Source organism: Humulus lupulus, chromosome 9, assembly GCF_963169125.1.
Source record: "Humulus lupulus chromosome 9, drHumLupu1.1, whole genome shotgun sequence".
Classification (NCBI taxonomy): Eukaryota; Viridiplantae; Streptophyta; class Magnoliopsida; order Rosales; family Cannabaceae; genus Humulus; species Humulus lupulus.
This window is the reverse complement of record NC_084801.1, coordinates 53,144,153-53,152,128: the sequence shown is the minus strand read 5'-3', so window position 1 is coordinate 53,152,128 and position 7,976 is coordinate 53,144,153. Positions and strand designations below refer to the sequence as shown.

Sequence of the window (7,976 nt, the reverse complement as noted above, 5' to 3'; positions counted from 1 at the left end):
CAGAGCACTTGCTCGGATTCTAACCGTCCAATGATTAAGTAAGCATGAGGGCCCCTAGGTCCCATTTATCTTGGCGCCCCTAGGTTTAACCAGCTTATCCTCATCTCATGGCCACTCGTCGCGGTAATGAACCGGACATAAATAAAATCAAGCAGTGTGACGGGGATCAACCGTCTAGGATATGACGGACTTCTACCGTTCATATTTTCTAAATCAGCACTCACTAGACTAACGTCTCTAAGCAACTTTCTATGACAGCCTATGTATATGCATGTATCCCTATACTAACATACAAGACAATAATCATTTCATGTTGCAGCCATACAATATAAGTTGACTTACTTGGAGTCCTTAGCGCTCAGCAGGTTTTCACCCTCCAACGTTCAGTCCAGTTACGCTTAGCCAATACTGTAGTTATCCCTACAGTATACTCGGATTAATTATGGCACTCATAATTCATTATTATTATTTTGGGCAGTTTGGTCATTTTAATAAAAGTCATTTGTAAGGATTTATAATCCTTATTTGGTTTTAAACCTATTAAGGAAAGTTATACAAAATATTCGAGACTAAACCCTAAGTCTCGGGGAGACCTATCCTAAGGTCTCGATACCTAGGCTCGGGTATCACAATGGTATTTCCCCACAACCCGCTAAAAATCTTATTCTTTCAAGGTATCACTATTAACCCGCACTTTCGACTAGTCGGTTAAAATATGTAAGATTTTAGCCGGTATTATATCCAGAAAATACAAATAAATTCCTTAATAATTTTTAAAGAAAATAAAATCTTTAAATTTTCCTTTTATTTTTCTTAAGGTTTTAATATCTAAAAACCGTTTTAAGAAAATTGCCTAATTTGTCTTAATTAGGAAAACCGTTATAAATTTCTCATCTTGACTAATTAATTTTCCAAAAGCAATTAATCAATTTTACTTACTAGAAAAATAATTCATTTAAACTCAAAGGGGTAATTTTAGTGAAAATATGATTTCAAGACTTACCAATTTATATCTTGAAATAAACAAAATTTTACTTTTTACCTTATGTTCCAAAATCTCATTTTTACACTAAGTGTGAAAAACCTATTTTTTTCACATTTTTAACTACATACTTCGTTAGTTCATAATTTGAAATTTACTTACCCAATTGTTACCAAAATTTCCCAATTCCATTTTTGTTATGCCATTTAGGTCTTTGTAAAATCTTAGGTCAAAATGAGCATTTTTGATTGGTGAAATCATTTTCCAACAATGAGGTAAAAATGACCTTATTTTCAAGTCCTTATTTTTTCCAAACTTTGACAGTTAATAACTTTCAAACCGTTCAATATTTTCTTACCAAATTTTACAGTGGACTAATAGGTTATGCCAGAAATATGTCCACAAAATTTTAGAAAAAACTGCGTTCATTTTCCCTATACAGTGGCTGTCCAAACTTGGTTCCGAAAATAAGAATACGAAAAAAAAACAGTTTTTTACCTAATCTTTGAAATAGCATAACTTACTCATTTCTAAACATTTTTTAGTGTTTCAAAAGCTTAATTTTATGTACTCAATCTCAACAACATCACAGTACAATTTAATTTTACAAAAACAATATACAGTGGCTGCTTGACCCCTTGGAAGTTACAGCTCAAAACATGTTTTGTTTTAGGGTATCCTACAAAACCCTTGGGGGTTTTGGTTCCCATTTTCAAAAATCAATACACATGCATCATAAAAATTATTAAACAACTACCATAACCTTATTACATCACCAACAAGAAACTTTAAGCATTAAATATACAAAATAATGCTTAAAACTAAAAACCCTACAACAAAATCATCAAAAGTAAACTTTTTACCTCTTTGGTGTTCTTGCTTAAGGTTTGGACCTTCCTATTAGCTTTGGCTCCTCCAAAACCTTTCAAAAACCCTAACAAACTTCCCCCAACAACATAGTCAATTAGCTATTTGAAACTCTATGCTTAAAACTTTACAAAAGCCTAGATTAGTGAAAGTTTACCTTAGGGAAAATACTTCCTAGACCAAGACTTAGCCTCAAAGTTTCCTTGGTGTTCTTGGGCTTGAAAAATGGAGAGAACACTTTGAGAGGTCTTCAAAAAAGATGATAGTGAATGAGAGATGGAGAGTGATCGGTTCTTAGTGTGGGAATTGCTCACAATACTCTTCAAAATATCACAAGGTACTTGAGTGCTTTTCTACCTACTTGCCCACTTGACCTCTTAATTAAATGGCATTTAAATTTTATAAAATTTGGGTTCACACCACTCTAAAACACCACATGGCCGGCCACCCTTTGCCATATATGATCATTTCATTTTTTTTTTTAAATAAAGGTTAATAAAGGTTTCATAAGAAGAAAAATCCAAATTGGCTTTTGACACCTTTTTCACTTTTATTAAGTTTTAATCACCAAACTTAACATTAATTAATTAAATTAAATGTCTCTCACATTTAATTTAATTAATCACATAATAAAATTTAACCTAAGGTCCATTCATGGAATAAAATTCCCCATTTCGGTAAAATTAGGCATTTAACACAAAATGCCCTAAAATTTCCATTTTCTTTTAGGTTTATTATTTTTGACCAAACTTTAACTTTTATGAATGTATTTTATGCCCAAAATATAATTGCCATGATTTTTTTCATTTTATTTTCCGAGATTTTTACCCGATCAGGGTTTTTGTGTCGGTCCAGGACCGAAAGTCTTATCTTGACTTTTAAAATCACAAACTTCATATTTTGGCTAGCAATAACTCATGGAATACTTACAAACAAAAAATATAATATTATTTAAAATAATATTCTTAACCCGGGGGAAAAATCCCGACCCGAGTCGTTTAAAGGTACCCGAAAATGCCGGACGTTACACTTTTGGTATGGCATGCACTACCTCTTGACACGCCATATCTCCTTCCAAATCGTGCACTATCTCATATCGCTCATTCATCTCTTCGTCATCCTTCTTTACCATAACCGTCTCCAAATGACTAAAGTTGTAATTATCCATGAGGTCGTAGATCATGTACTCGATGGTTTTAAAATCCAGGTCATTCTGAATGACGTCGTGCCATTACATGGCCAACTGGAGAAGGGCCTCTGGATATATTGACATCACTTCCCTTATCACCTAATATTGTTCTATGGGCCATAGAAACGCCCCTCTTTTGTTCATAATTCCTTCAATACGATTGCAAACCACTGCTGTCATTTTTCAGCATAGCAACCCTCCAATCGTAGGGATCCTTGTTGAGTTGGACCTTAGGTATCGCACAAATCTCCTAAAGCAATTGTTTCTTAGTGGTTTTAATAATAGGATGCATCTTAATATATTGCAATTACAAAAATAAAAAAATAAAAAGCTGAAAGAAAACGATAACAAATAGAATAAATACTTACGACGCGGTGAGGTGAGATTATCCCGTCTTTAGCGTGTATGGGGAGGGTCCTTGAAAACATGGACAACCTGTCTCTGATACCATTTGAAAAACACCATAAACTATTACTTTGCAAAACATCTCCATACTCGTAAATTTATAGAAGAAAACCACTTAACATATGAAATCCAATGGGGCCTTGATAAAACATGCAAGTTGGGCCCAATAGTTTAAAATAAAAATAAGAGTACTTATACAACGTTGAAAGTAAATAAAGTTTAAGTCCCACTGATAGTTTTAAAACCTAAGTCCATAACATCATTCTTAAAAAAACTTGGCGTTTAAATTGATCGTTTATTCGTCCATAGGACACTCCTAGGCCATACACACTTTGACGTCGGAACTCCTCACATCACAATGTGTTGCAAAGAGAAACCCTATTTATTACCTAAAATGGGGAAGTAAGGGGGTGAGCTAAAAGCCCAGTAAGGAAGTACAAGCAGCATACAAAGAAAACACAACAAAAACATAATCATATCATAAAGCTCATACAACATCATATCCATACATCATACTTAAATTTCATCATCATACATTATACTTAAACGTCATCATTACAATCAACATCATCATCATATTCACGCATCATCATCAGCATATTAAAACATCATCATCATATTCTTTGTGAACATGGCCCCTCTAATGTCCATGTCACATCTTGAGGTAAATAGGAGGCTCTGGTCCTTGAATAACATCGGCGCGTCTGCCCTATGAGTTACGTCACACCTTAGTAACTCGGGTTATATCTTATATCCTTAGTAACCCGTTTGTTGTGTCGCGTTCAACATGCTAACAACCATTTGCTTTTTCATACAGCAAACAAAACACATGAAATTCGTTTCATATGAAGAAAAGGAAAACACATGTTGCACACACATTCATTGTAGCATTTCAAAATAGATTTCAATACTTCATTTTTCATAGTCCATCATCATACATAGCATATCATTATTCTCATAACAGATCCTTCTTACAATTTCATAGCATAAACATAAAAATTCTATCTAACTTCCTTACCTTAGGTCCGAGCAAAGTAAAAATGAGAAAAACTTCACAACGAGCCTATAATCATATCAAATAGTTCTCTTTAGAATCATATGAGATTTCTCATGCTCAACACATATACCCCATGTGTGCATGCACATGGGCCATGCACACATGGTGGAAATTGATCATAAATTCTAAACATGCACATTTTTCACATAAAATCACAAAAGAATAATGTCAATTCTACCTATTATCAATGCATGGTTACAAAGTAAAAATTATATGTTTGAATAATAGGCATATATTTGAACGTAAAAGTTTATTTGCATGAGACATGCATACGTGGGGAGCGTTCTTAAAAAGTAACGCCTAGAACGATAATTTCTACATGCTCAATTCTAACCTCTTCAAGTAAAAATTCAGCAACATTTTATTTTTACCACTATTTATTTAAGTCTCAAAGTTGATTAAACAAATTCATTTAACCTCTTTAAATTTCTCATAAAATAATATCTACATTTATTATTTTAAATTGCTTAGAAACAATAAAACTTGTAATTACTTAGAAATACTTATAAAGTTTCATGTTTCCTTTATAAAATAACATTTTCTTCTAAATCAACAAAACTACAAGATTAAATGTGAGAAAATATAATTTTAAGTGTGGGAAAAATATATTTTCACTTGTATTATTTAAGACTTAAATTATGTAGTGTAAACCCATTACTTTTAAACAAAATAATTATTTTTAACTTAATAACTTAAACTTTCAGCAAATATTTATTTGGTTTGAAAATCATAAGTGAAATTGAACTCAAACATTTTCTCATTAAAATAAAGAAAAACTGGACTTAATAATAATGTGAAAATTCATAGTTACATTTAAAAAAAATATATCAATTTACCATATACATAACTTAGGAAAATAATTTATTCAATATACTCACATTATTTGTTTCATTTAAAAGGCATTTCTTATTTTTAATCAAAACTTCCAGCAACTATTTAATCTCTAAAAAATAATAAGATTGGATAAAAACTATATTTTTTTCATAAAATATAAAAAAAAAATTGTAGGTATTAATTGAGTAAAATTACCATTTTAAATGTGAAATAAAATACCATTTTATTTAAATAAAATCAACACATCGTTTAAGACATTACTTATGCATGCAACTCATTGTTTCACCAAAATTCCTCACCAAATATACACTAAATCACCAAGTATAATCATCATGAAATTCACTAAATTATCCTTTTTAAAAGAATCAAGACACGCCATTCATGTAACCAATTAACCTAGCATGCATCACACCCCATAGGTCGTAACCTATAATATATTTTCATTCCTTATTATTTCCAAAACCCAAGAAATTCCTTGCATAATATCACAATTGATCACAAGATAGGAAGGGGATTACTACTAGCATCCAAAGAGATAAGAGATTCTAACATGTTCCTATTTTCAAAACAATGAACATATGTACAACCATATTGGTACCATGCATAAGAATCCTAAGCCCCCAATATATAAGTACAACACATAAACAAACCTAGCATGTCTTAACCTATTAATACATCACAACCACATACCAATCTCATAAACATGTTCATCAAATTCATGGATTCAACAACAGGAGTCCAAATCATGTATAATGCTGAAAACACATAGAACCCATTAGCAAAATCTTAATATTCAAATCCATCATGCTTGCTTTAAAAAATAATAATAAATCTAAGTTTATACTCTTGTTGGCCTAAACCACCATAACATCACTCTTCATGAACAACATGTTTTCATATCTCAAGGTCACATCTCTTTCACAACTTCTCAACCATTATCCCAAAAAAAATAGAAAGAAGACATAACCAAGATCATTAACAAACCAACACATAGGGAAGCATCTATTACCTCTCTTGATTGTGGAATAAAGAACACACTAGCAAAAAGGGACCTTGACACCTATAGGGATTTGAACATCACAAGGAGAGAAAAGAAGAACCAATACATAGAATTGAGTGGATGATGTAAACTTAAGAATCAAACCAAGTATACAAGACCGCACCTATAAAATTGACCTCTCGTTTTCCTCTTCTTTCTTCTTCTTTTTTTCTCCTTTTCCTCCTCTCTCTAGTTCACACTCACTCTCTCTCCTTCTCTCTCTAGGCCGACGGTCACAAGAGCACAAAGTGCTTTTCTTTTCTTTCTTTCCTTCCTTTTAATCTAACTTAGCAATAACTAGTCCTAATGGTAAATGGGTAAGTTTCCCAAACCATTTATCCTAATTAAGCCTAAGATCAATTAAAAAAAATATATAGATAATTAGAGAAATGTCAACAATTCCCTTACCTAAAATAGCTATAGTCTTCCAATTTAAGCTATTTGATTGAAAAAAATATATGGGAATAAAATCCTTCCATTTCCCACTCCATTGTCGTCCACCCCTCTCTTTCCTCTTCCTTTATTTTTTTTTCTAATTAAATAAAATAAATCTAATAAAAGGAAATACAAAAAATGTGTAGAAAATCTATTGCATGCACACCATGCAACCATGCACATGCACACACTCAATTTCTAAGGTGAATCTCTACTTACCATGCACCTTGGTACATTCAATCAAAACTCATTTTAATTTCAAATTAAATTAATAAATAAATAAAATAATTAACAATTAAATACACACAATTTCTACCAAACAATTAAAACAAATAAAAATAATAATTCATAACACTTAACAATTAAAATAAAACAAAGCACAAAATTAATAAAATTAAAAAAAAAAATTGGTGCGCTACAGCTCCACACAAAGTCTTCGCTCCAACCTGCAAGCCGACCTGCTTGATCATCTGAACACACAAAGACGAGATCCAGCTCGTCACACAACAATGGGAATGTCCCGCCTAACCAAGCTCAAGCTTAGGGGGATAATAACCTATCTAATGCGAACAGGATGGAAGCTAGTAACCAGCTACCAAACAACCTAGAGACTAAGGACCCAACCCTCAAGCGTCTGACCTTAATGGAAGAGCAGATTAAAAATCTCTTGTCTGGAAAGAACATTTATGACTGATTCTGATAAGGAGCTCGAGCCTTTTGCTCCCCATATTGCGGCACCATATCCTATTGGTTTCAAGATGTCGACCATGCTCACATATAATGGTCATTAATGTAAATGTCGACTTAAGGTGTATTCTATTCCCTGCAACATTGACTGGACCAGCCAATCTGTGGCTCAATAAATATAAAATACATTCAATGACCTCCTAGAAAAATCTATCCTCCGAATTTAAGAGACAGTTTCGGGCTGCGCAAGAGACCTGAGTAGAGGTTGATTCATTGGCTAACATCAAGCAGCAGCTTGGTGAATCCCTGAAGGCCTATCTCAATTGATTCACAAATGTAGCGGCCCGAGCTAGAGATGCTGATGATAGCTCTAAGGTCATGGCTATGAGGACAAAAATTACCGTATGAGGAGATTTGTGGAAGTACTCCAGAGAAAAGGAGTAAAGAGTGTAGATGAATTCTTGGCTCGGGCTCAAGAATG

At 32.7% G+C, this 7,976-nt stretch overlaps 1 long non-coding RNA gene across 1 annotated transcript; it reads right to left on the bottom strand.

The window, feature by feature from the left end:
- Positions 1 to 337: 337 nt before the first annotated feature.
- Positions 338 to 2,189, bottom strand: LOC133802532 (uncharacterized). Its single transcript, XR_009877378.1, has 3 exons — positions 2,007 to 2,189; positions 1,846 to 1,924; positions 338 to 408 (listed from the first exon to the last, which is right to left on the bottom strand). It is a non-coding gene; the product is annotated as an uncharacterized LOC133802532 (long non-coding RNA).
- Between the last annotated feature and the right edge of the window lie 5,787 nt (positions 2,190 to 7,976).